The sequence below is a fragment of the Adiantum capillus-veneris genome, chromosome 1 (genome assembly GCF_014529385.1).
Source record: "Adiantum capillus-veneris isolate H3 chromosome 1, ASM1452938v2, whole genome shotgun sequence".
Taxonomy (NCBI): Eukaryota; Viridiplantae; Streptophyta; class Polypodiopsida; order Polypodiales; family Pteridaceae; genus Adiantum; species Adiantum capillus-veneris.
This window is the reverse complement of record NC_140931.1, coordinates 91,888,187-91,900,983: the sequence shown is the minus strand read 5'-3', so window position 1 is coordinate 91,900,983 and position 12,797 is coordinate 91,888,187.

Genomic DNA, 12,797 nt, shown 5'->3' with positions numbered 1-12,797 from the left:
TTGTTACCCCGTTGCCATGGCTGTCTTATTCTTGGTTGAGTCTTTTCTTCCTATATAGGAGCCATGTATGAGGATGCTTGTTGCGGTTGCGTCACCATCGAGGATTTTTGGAATCCTCTTCGGATGCACTTTAGTCTTGTAGCGGTGACATTAGTTCTTGGGTCTTTGATCTGGATAATCATAAAACCGTGCATTAGTGTCCGGATTTTCGTTGTCGCCATCTTCTTGAAGCTCCAAGTGTTCTATGGAGTCATAGAACTCATCTTTTGATTCATGACATTCCTTTGTTTGCTTTTTATCTTGAGAACTTGTTGATGCCTGGTTCTCTTTGTTTTCCTGGATCACACTCACTACAAAGTAAGGAGCGACATCAAAGCCATCTTTATCGCAAAACTTTGTTGTGGGACCATCAATCATAGTGCACACATCCAAAATAGCCAAGATGTGTTCCCATTCTAGTGGCTCTAATGTTTCTTCAAGAAATGGTTCGACGATATAATTCTTATCTTGGATGCCCTTTCTAGGATGCATTCCTCTTGCTTTAAGCTTTCGCAGTGCGAAGCTCCAAACATCCATAGTTCTTTTGGCTTACCCAACCATGATGGAATTTTTGATGCAGCTAAAGTAGCTGAATCGAACTCTTCTACAAGGTTTGGTTCACGTTCTTGTAACTATGGCCTTGCAAGTTTATCCTTGTTGTGGTTTCCATGTGCCTCAGGTAAATGTGGTCGTAGTCCCAATCTTGGACCATATTCAGTTGCCGCATGAATGGTCTTACCAATATTATGTCGTAATTATTCTTCATGCCGAAATCAACAATAGTAAAGGTATGCTCAGACTCAATGCTGCAAGAAGTGACAACTAACTTCTCTAGGATCCCTAGGGGTTTCTTCATATATCCATCAGCTAGTTGTAATTTCATTTATATGGATCTCAATGATGATTTTTCCCATTGTTTTCAGATCTCTTTTCTTGTGATGGCAACACCAGCTCCACTCTCAAGGATTGCCATGATTTTTACACCTTGAAATTCCACAGGAGGAGTGGTGTTCCTATCTTCTCCCTCATAGTACTCACCTACCTTGTTTAATGGAACTGGCCTAGTGTTTAGCTGAGGCATTTCAAGCTCTTTGAATCCTTCCTTGATTTGAGTCATTGGGTTTTTTATACCAAATTTCTCTATGCATTTTTTCATAGTAGTCCACATGTTTGGTCTTATTTTGAGTAACTCGGCTAACGTTATCATACAGGTGACTGGGGTAGATAGAATATCTATTAACCCTTTTGAATCAATGACCTTGTTGGAAGACAGTCTCTGTGATGGGATTGTAATAACATCTAACTTGGCCTCGTGCTCTCCCGTATAGGATAGTAGTTTTCTTAACGAATGGGGTTGACTGTCCATAGACTTTACATATCCTTTATCTCCCCAATACGATTGCACTTCTAGATTCACTTGAGAACTAGCCTTAAAGTCCTCTATTGTTGGAAGAAACACTCCACTTCCATCACCAGACTTGTTTGCTCGTCTGCTTAGCTCACTGGCATCATTGGCCTCTTTGACTTGTTTCCACAGCTCGTCAAGACCATCTATTTTATTCACAACCCTCTGATATAGCTAGGTGAAATCCCTCATGAGAGTTATCCATGGTATTCAATACTATCCTTGGTTTTGATGTTGGATCCTTGAGCAATGGTTCGTGCTCGTGACTGGAATCTGGCTCTATTTGTTCCTGTAGTTTGGTGGGATTACTGGTCTAGGTGGGACAAGGATCACATCCTCAGTTTTTTCAACTGGTGGTTCTAGTAAAGCTTGGGCTGTTGGAGTCATTTTCTAGAACATTTCTTCACATCGATTTCTGTTTTCTTTGTCAGTGGATTCTCATCAGCTTCCTTTTGAGCCTGCGCTCGCGTAACTACTTGAATTGGTACGGCATTTTTGTTTTCTGAGCTACCGGTTAGTTGAACAATTCCTGAGACATTTGTTGTGATCTTCATGACTTGATTTGGATTTTTTGGAAAGTTGGGGATCAAGTGATCATGCCACATTCAAGACAATAGGCATTTACTTGAGTAATCTCCGTCTAAGGACATTGTTTGACCAATTGGTTGTCACGGCTTTTGTGACAATCTTTCTTTGGTTGAGGAGCTTCTTCTTGCATTTCCTCTTGGTTATAAACAGACTCTAACCTAGCTAAGACTCTATCCACAATGAATGGTAATGTCCTTTTGTCCATCTCATACCTTCTTTCTTCAAGTCGAAACACAAAGGTGGAGGTCGCACTGGTCTCACCACTCCATGTGTTTCTCTCGTCTCTGTCGCTTCGAAGGGCAGTACTTGCTTTGGTTGATATAATACATTGTAGTTGGTACTAGCACTTTTTTATTAGATGCTTCCATCATGGACGTGTATCTCGTGTCTACTGGCATTCTAGTACCTGACAGTGGAGGTTATTGTCCTAAGATAGGCTATGGTCTCAAAACTCCTACTAGACCTGGCGTATTCCCCATAACGTATCTAAGTGGAGTAGGTGCTACTAGAATAGGTTGTACATATCTCTCCCTAGCATATTCCATGCTATAGTAGCACTCTTAGCTCGTATGATCTGTACATTTTATCTCAATTTTGCACCACTTAGGATCCTGTGAATCAGACCTTACAAGAGGAGTTAACCTCTTGTCCAAGTTGTCGATAAACTTTTCTTGATCGATAGGTGCCGTTGGATTTGCAATGGACTCGATCATCTGTGAATCACTGTGTTGAGAGGATGTATTATTCTCTTGACTCTTACAATATTTTTCTTTATATTCCTCACAGTTATCCACCAAATAAAGAACTTCTTTCATCAATTCGTTTAGTGTCAAGTTCCTTATCATATGCAGATCCTTCTGAAGACCCTCATGTCTCATGGATAAAGATCGGCATCAATTGCGACTACGTAAGTAGTTCTATTCTTGGATAGAACTTGACACATCTCTTCAGCCGTAATGTCACCTTGCGTACTAATTCACCCTCTTTCTGCTTAAATCTGTGAATTTGTGAGACCGTATTGTGAGCTATGTCTTTCTGCAAGAATTTTTGATGAATTCCTCAAACAGCTCGTCTAGAGTCTCAAAATTGCGTCTTTCCACTAAGTGAAACCATGTAGCTGCATCATCTTCCAGAGTCAGTCCAAATCCCGCAAACTGTGTCGCAAAATCTGAAACTTCCTTTGCTCTAATTACTCTTTTGAAAGCCGCTACGTGATCTCTTGGATCTTTATCTCTGGAGTATAACGTGTTTACCCAATTCTAGACTTGGGACGGTCTAACTCGCTGATTGTCTACAAGTCTAACCATAGACTCTCCCAATCCTTCTCTCATTTCAGGCCTTCTACTATGCGTAGGTTCTACTTCAAAGGGATTGGTCATTTTTGTTGGAGATTGGTCCATTAGGGAGATTCACTTGAGGAGGCATGTTTGCCATCTCTGTGATCATTCCATCTCTCATTATCACTCTAGGAGGAAATCCAGGTGGCTCCCTTTTTGGAACTCTTATAGGAATCCTCGTGTTTGGTGGGGATATCTGTGGTCCTTCATTGACCAAATATCCACATGTTTCTAATGCAATATTTGTGCTTCCTACAACTTTGTATTCTCTTCCATACTTGTCAACAACTATAGATTTCCATTGACAGTCGACTCCGTATGTATAGATATGTAAGAGCTTGTAATCCGTCAACTCCTCTGGGTATGGCTCTAAGTACTTATTAAGGTTGACCTCATAGCCAACAATATATTTATACAGTCCTTCACTCTCATGATCTGTAATCCAAACTCTCTCAACAAAATTGGTCTTTATAAACTGCAAGTTTGAAAGATCCATTATGGGCGGATGCTCCTCTATCGTTGGGATCCCGAAGCTTGCATAAGCTGAGTTTGAATCTAAAGTAGACATGATTTTTGAGCTTAACAGCTCTAGCTTGATGTAAGCAGTCTTATTCCAATGCGTTCAAGTGCTTTGATTAGGAAAGAATCAAAACTATGTCCAAAACCGCGACCATTTCCTTACGATTCTCTCAAATTGTCACTTTTAGACACCCCTAACTTCTGGATGCATTTTAAGGCCTTAAGCGACATTTTTTTGAGCACTGACCAACAATGAATGACTCAAAAGGTCTTTGATTGTTGTTCAGGTGTCACACTTAATGTTGTAGAGCTACTCTTGAGTTTCTTTTTGGGAAAAAGAAAAATTTTAATTCGATATCGGGAGCTCAAGTTATGGTCAAAACAGTCAGGTCTATCACTCCTTTTTCTATTTGGTTGCTTGCCACTTCCCTGGGAGGTTAACTGAGCTAAAAGTGATTCAAATTGAATGAAACTTGGTCTCTAGGCCTATTTTGTGATGGAAAACACTTTTGTAAGCATAGATGTGAGTTTTGGTCTTTAATTTGACACTTGAGACATCATACGCGTATGATGTCTTTTGTGGCAAAATGAAGTGACTTCTATCCCAAAGACTCCTTATCACTCAAGCAACTCTCAACAACTTCCAGAATTCAATTTCAACACTTTCTGTGCAAGTTATGATCAATATAAGCATGAACCTTGCCCAATTTTTGTCTTTTGGCACTTTTTAGCTCAAATGTGCTCCAAATGCAATGAAATTTTGGCTAGGGACTTCTTTTATGCCTTAGGACATTGTGGTATACTCAGATGTCTGATTTGGTCAAGATCTAGCCTAAAAGTCTTCATACACGTATGATGTCTTTTGGCTCAGATTTCACTTCTGCTTCTACCCAAGGTGTTCCTTGATGACTACAACAAGAATATGTGCTCAAAAAATTGGATGTCAAAATTGCACAAATTCACCACTTCTTTTACCTTCTTGGAATTGCAAAATCTTCTTAAATTCAAAGATATGTGTCCGAATGAGATGAGATTTTGCAAACAGGCTTAAATTATTATTTCCAAACCTTTTGTGTGGTCAAATATGCAATTGGACTTTCAGATCTTGACTTGAGACATCATACGCGGTGCTCCAAATTGGATGAAACTCGGTCTCTAAGATTGTTTTGTGATGATAAACACGTTGATATGTTGTGATATCATTTCCTTTAGACATCATATGCGTATGATGTCTAGCTGGTCAAGCTGAAGTGAAACTCACTCCAAAGATCTTCCACCTCACAAGCAACTCACAACAACTTTCAGAATTCAATGTCACCACTTTTTGTTCTTTGTAATGTAGAGATTACCATAAAATAGGTATAATGACGGTTGATTTCCACTTGAGGATAGGTAAATAAGAGTATAGCATTTGATAATAGAGTAGCAATTGGAAAGGATTCCAATTGAATAATAATATGGTAGTAATTGGAAAAGATTCCAATCGAATATTAATATGGTAGCAATTGGAAAGGATTCCAATTGAGAAAAGAGATTGATAATAACTTGATTAAATAATAGATTTACATGACTTAAATGTGCTTTGGAGTTATTGATCTCTCAAAGCTTCGATGCGGTAGTCACCAAGTTGTTTGCCACAGACAGCAGAGCTCCCTTCTCCCAAGGGCATGTGTTCAAGTGTGTGTAAAACTAAGTGGGAATGCCCTTTATATAGAGATTCGGAGGTGTCTTGTTGCCCAAATCAGCCCCATCCCTCCCTAGCTCGGCCCCTCTTGAAGCATGTGTAGAGGTGTCACAAGCTCCCACTTAGTCATTAGAGGTGTCCCTCTTTATTCTTTTGTGTGATACACCTCATGTAGTGCCCCCATGCTCATAGTCATTTATTCTATAAGAGATGGCTATGGGTCATTTTTGGGTATCCATGGACATACATACACATGCACATACATACCCATGCACATGCATACACATACATACCTTAGACTTAGGAATTAATTTATTAACACTACGATGAAAATTAATTATCTAGAGTGAGCTTAGCTTATCAGAATTTAATTTTGAAAGTTGTTATTAAAAGACAAGCTTGAGGATGACAAGTTAAGGTGTCAAATGCACATACCTGCTATATTTAGTAGTGTTAGAGGAGGTAGCTATTTTATGGAAATTCAAGACAAGGTAGATTTTGACAAGACGGTCGTGTCTAGGTGGGTGTAAGCACCTCAAAACTTACTATATTTGGATAAAAGTGACAAAAAAGTAAAAATTTCATTTTTGAAAAGCTCACATCAATATATTCATCATTAGTACATCAAGGGTGGAAAAACTGCCAAAAAGAAAAACTTTTTATTTATGAACAAAATGGACTGATATTAATCTTTTACATGGGAAACCCCTTTGCAAGGGTGCGAGAGACCTTACATTCTTGAAGCACATGAATTTCTCGGGCTTAGCTTTAAGTGGATACATCTATGTATGCCTAGAGTAGTCACCAATAAAAGTCACAAATTATACGTAATTACCCAAGGATGAGTTTGCATATGCCCACAAACATCATTATGTACAAGTTGTAACCTGCATGTAGCCCTTACTGAACCATCCTTTGGAAACTTTGGATGTCGCATCTTACCCAAAATACATACTTCACAAGCATTCTTAGAAGGTGTTTCAATAGGCGGCAAAGAAGCAACCATATCAAATTTTTCTAAACGCTAGTAAACTGGCAAAATTCAGATGCCTAAAACATGCATGTCAAGTTTTGCATCTGAAACAATTTTTGAATCCACAACTGCATTTGAAAAATTCTACCCACACTTGTCATACAAAGTGAGCTTATACAGTCCACAACATCGCCAGAACTGAGATCATGAGTTGTTAATCTGTCATCCACAAATTTAACAGCAAGATACAATATAATGTGAATTTTTAGTAGGGCCATAGATTCATGGACTTAATTTACTAAGAAATGTTCTTGTAATTTTGGTCTCATAATTTTCCAAGCATTTTTACCTCTTTGCATGAGTCATCTAGATACAAACTCTATAACTTGAGATATGTCAACAAAAGGGTACCTAATGTGCACATAAATATGATATTGTTACATTTACTTCATCTCTCTCTCTTTTATCCGTAGATAGACAAAATAAAGAACCGAAGAAACATAATCATAATGTATTTGTGTGTAAGCTAGAAAACCCTTTGTTGGTATCTTTCAAGTCTGAGAGTTTTTATCAAGCTACAACTAAAGGGATGAATACAAAGGAGGAAGAAAGGTTACAAAAACATAATGTACAAATTACAAAAAAGATATTTATTCCTTAGTAGATTAAGTCTATGAGTTATGTTTCTATTAAAAAGTCATTTTAAATTTTACTTTTTGACATGTGTCTCTACTATACATTACGGAAAAAGTTTTATTTTGGTAAGATAAATAGTTCAAAATGAAAGTCATCGCGTAATCTAAAAAACTATTTGATCCAAAATCTTCATCTACCAACGTAAATGAACTAATAAAAACTTAGTAATCAAATCTAAGCTTAGTAATGAAATGCTACAATAAAAAGCATCATAAGAGGAAACCAAAAGATGATTTTGTGGTATAGATGCGATAGATAAGGTATATTTGTGACACCACATTTTTCAACAAATGAAAACTTGAATGAGAAAAAAATGTTTGTAGCTCTCACAACTTATCCCAACTTCAAGCTCGCTATATTTACATATGTTATCTATCACGAAATTTTGTTGTTTCTTTGGTGTTGTACAAATACACAACAAATGGGTAAATAACATAGCAATCCACATAATACATAATTTGAGTTGTAGCTTGATTGCTAAAATAACATTTTTATTAAATAATGATAAGATATATAAATTTAAACAATGAAATACTTAAATAAATTGGATTATATATGTTATACTTATCTTACCTTTAATCCACTTGATACTATTTGGCATGGTATGTAAGGTCCATCCAATTTTTAGAAACTATAAATATTCATGAAATATTTTTTAAAGCTAATTTGTTACTCTTGAAAGCATAACATTAGAAAATAATAATGTATGTCAGTGAAAGCGATATAAAATTTCTTATGCTTCTTGGCTTCAAAAAAATGTAGAATGGTGCATGGAACATAAAAAAGTATGGTCATCTAGCAAGCCTATCATCATCTATATATAGCTATGTGTGATTTGTAGAACCTTCTTATCTTGAGTAGTTTTCATCACAACTAATCCACATTTTTAGCCTGCCAATGGCAAAGGCCTTAGTGTTTGTTGGTTTTTTAGCTTTGAAGATAAGGTAATGATGGTTTTAAGTGCGTTCCTTCAAATCCTTGTTTGCTTTAATGGTAAATCTTGAGATTGAAAAAACCAAGACCATTATCCTCTCTCTCTCTCTCTCTCTCTCTCAGCTTCTCATCATTGTGTAATGATTGCTTCTAGAACAGCTTATATTTCAAAATCCATTAATAAAATTATTTCTCACATACATATGAGCCATACATTGAAGCACAGATAAATTTTAAGTTAAGGAGAGTACAATTGTCTATGAACAAAAATTTAACCAAAACAAGATCTCATCAATGATATCTTATGGAAATCATTGATTACTTATCAAAGTACTTTATAAAAATCTAAGATAAGCTGTTATTTTTTCATCAAGAGCATATTACTATAAACTATCAATTGCAATGCTTTAAGTAATATTTAATACACAAACATGTGTTATTAGGTCTCCCCAATCTCAAAAAAATAAAATTCTTTCGAAACATATTAAGTGCATAAATGAAGGGTGAGTTTAGGAAATGAAAAGACAAATGAAATCGGAAAGTCAAAAGACTTTTGTGTCCATATAAAGAGGTGTTTCTCTTCTCTTTTATTTTCCCTTTAGCATTTTTTCTCTTTAAAGTGTCCTCTCTCTCTCTCTCTCTCTCTCTCTCTCTCTCTCTCTCTCTCTCTCTCTCTCTCTTTCTCAATGGTGTATCCATCCTTCCTAGCTAATACTGTTGCAAATCTACGTGCTTCGTCATTGCTCATTACTATGTGCTATAGACTAGCGCATTGTTTTTGTTATTGAGGGAATCTTCGAAATACCTTTTAATTTTTTGGAAGCCATTAGAAAACCTTTTAATTTTTAATACAGAAACATGTGTCAATATTGGTCTTTGTTCCATATTATTAGCTATGCAAACTTCACAAATTTTTGCTTAAGAATGTTCCTATTGGCTAAATAGGTGAGGGTTTTTTTTTTGTATGGTGACAAAAAGAAAACAGCTTCCACGTTATAAAATAAGAAAAACTTCTAGCCCAATCAGAGCGTGCATCTCACAAACTCTCTATAGATAGTGTTTTATATCACAATTGATTCATACCTTATATTGTGATCAATTTTTCACCATTATATCATTGATTACATGAACCTTCAAAGATTGAGATGATCTCACCATGATCAATGCAACATATAACTTTCCCAATGTAGCCTACATTGCTATGTGTGAAAATTCTTGTGCAAAATATTTTGGATAATAGTTGATCCATCCCTAAGATCATAAATAATTAGTGTGTATAATGGGGCCAAGATAAAGCTTTATTATTGAGCATTTGAACCCCAAACAACCGACTCAATTTATCAAATAAATCAAATTTAGAAACAAAATTTATGAACTAAAGAGTGATTAAAGAGACAATTAAAGACCCATTTTGACTACCCTTTACAGGCATGATGTTGGATGAGATAGTTGGACATAAGATGAATAGATTTCTGGATGGGTGTTGTCGATATAATCAATTGAAGATGGCACCTAAATATCAATAAAAAACAACGTTCATTATTGAATGGGAAGCATTCATGTATCTGGTAGTGCCATTTGGGGTGTGTGTGTGTGTGTGTGTGTGTGATGCTCCAGCAACCTTTTTAGCGATGAATGATGGAAACCTTCTTAGTGAGTCCTTGCACAAGTTCCTAGTAAATTCTCTGGATGATTTCACAATCTTCTCGTCCAAAGAGATCCATCTCATATTTTTGGAGATGATATTCCAAAGATGCAGAGAGAAGAGGATCTATATGAAACCGTTTAAGTTAGTATTCATGGTCTAGAAGGGGCAACTACTACGGGGACATGTTGTATCCAAAAATGGTATCAAGATGGTTGAAGATAATATTTGAAGTGTCAAGCACGCTAGTGCCACCGAATGTGTCTAGAATTAATTTGTTTCTAGGATATCAATTCTTAAAGATGCATATGTTTGCAATGAAGGCCATTCAGTTATATGAACTAGCTCAAAAATGAATGTGTCCAAACTCAAATCATTTCTAGGATACATCAAATTTTAGGAAGTTTATTCATATGTTTGCAAGGAAGGCCATTTCATTATTTGAACTAACCCAAAAAGGAGTCAAATTTATCTAGACTCCTGAATGTCAAGCCAATTTCCAGTCTTTGAGCCATAGCATAAAGTTGATTCTTTGATACTGAAACTGGGATATCATTTTCCATGTGCCTATAGATTTTATGGTATGGAGACGGGGGCTATTTTGGCTCAACCAAATGGAAGAACTGATTATCATGTGTACTTTGCCAATCAGAGATTCAGTAAGGCAAAACCAAGGTACTCAACAATGGAAAGAGAGGCACTGGGAATGGTGTTCAATGTCACAAAGTTCAGACATTATTTGCTAGAAAATCTCTTTCACTTCTATGTTGATCATCAAGATTTGCTTTATCTTTATCTTACCAAAAGCCCATTGTTAGCTAGGCAAAACTTCAGGGTTTTTGAGTAAACCAAAGACTCCATATGATGGTAGCTATGTTGATGTATCTTGGCTTGTGGGATTGTAGAAGGACACGTGTCTTTTTTGTTATGTCATATAGTGTGTATCTTGGTGGCGCTTGGTCTAGGGTATTCTTGTATGATGCGCCAAGCCACTGGTTTTCACTTACAAGCTGGGTGCCTTATTTTTTCACTTTTTCTCCAATTTTCTTGGTTAAGGGATTTTCAAGGGAGGTCAAGCAACTCAAGGGGGGGTTGCCCACCCTTGAATCATCAGTTTTTGTGCATTAGCCATAAGACTAACATTTTTGGTCACTTTCTCTCCAATTTTAATCTCTCTAGTAGCATATATTCTCTCTAGCATTGTTTCCCGCATACTTATATATTCTCGCATAACTACTTATATATTTATTTTTATGGGGAGTGAGATTTAAAGGTGTATGCAAAGAACAATGCAACAATGTAGGTTGATACATGTTTCAAGTCATGGATCTCTTGTTATCCAAATTATGGTATGCAAGGAGATTTTACAGATAGTAATGTAGGCGAGAATGGGATGAGTTTCAAATCCTTGTATCTTTGCGTGGAAATTTATAAGCTACTTTGGCAACTATAATAACATGAAAATATTTCAAGATACACATAATTACTATCTCAATTTGTAATGATTCAATGCATGGGTCATCTTACACATAAAAAATTGTATATAGGAAGCTTTACTACATGCCAGAATGGACTTTGTTGCAGACTCCTGTATTTTTGCATGGATATTTATGGGTTGTTTTTACAACGATAAAAAATCTTTGAAGGTGCACATAATTATAATGTCCTACGTAGCAATTAATTCCTTCAATCTCAATGTTCAGTGGAAAACACCCAATCAATCTCATAGGGTCCTCACCATACTATATTCAGGTTGAGTTATTTGTATCCTAAATTAAACTGATATAACAAAAAAGATCTCCTTTCTAGAACGTTTTCACCTAGCACTTGTTGTCATGCTAGTATTTTCTTATTTGTTGGACTACCTCCTATTCCAACATCTCTCTCTGCTTGATTTCATCTAGCTGTAGAAATTCATCCAGTCTTTTCTTCAAAATCAAAACTATCTTGATAGGACAACTATATCGACATGTGATATGCTCATATATGAACAAGGTTGTGAACTTGGCTGTATTGTTCGAGAGTGCTTTCACTTCCACACATTCATTGACATAGCATGTTGCCTTGACTATATACTTATTCTTTTTGGGTGTAACTTTCTTGAAAGCGGGCCCCATGAAATTCAAACCCAACTTCATAAATATTCTTAAGGGTTGAATAGTGGTCAGAGGTGTCATGCCTGCTATGTTGGCCTACCCATTCTCTACCTAGCAAATGTCACATGCCTTGCAAAAGGCTCTCGCATTTGATATCTTACATTGCCACCCTAAACTGGCTTCAAGAATCTTCTTTTATAAAATGTCAGTGGGAAAGTGTCATCTTGAGCTCCAGTGGAGCTTTAGTAAATACTTGCATCCTACCTTGCATTGGTACACAGCTTCTTAGAACTCCATTAATACCTAACCTATAAAAAGATCCCACTATGAAAGTAAACTTCAGGCTTCTTAGAATGAGGGCCTTCTTACTCAACTATGACTAGTCATCTAGCATTGCACCATATTGCAAGAAATTGTACACATGTTGTCACTCTCAATCTGACATGATTCTCCATAGTCATTAGCTAAAATAATTCAGCATCCACTGGTTCATTTCTAAATGAAGCCAATGAGATACCTTCCATGCTTCTTGATAGAAAGTCTGCACCATAGTGAGTCTTGCTCGGCTTATGAAATATCTTAAAGTCAAATTCCAAATGGAACATAATCCATTTGATTAAGCTTCCTCTCATGAAAACCTTATAAAAGCAAAGCCTGATGATCAATATAGAAGTGAAAGATCTTTTCAAGTAAATAATGTATGAATTTTGTGGCACTGAACACTATTCCCATTGCCTCTCTTTACTTTTTTGAATACCCTTGTTTTGCCTTACTGAATCTTCGACTCGCAAAGCACACAGGGTAATTGGTTCTTCCATTTTATTGAGCCAAAATAGCCCCCCCCCCACCACCACCAAAAGGATCCACATGCACATGGAAAAT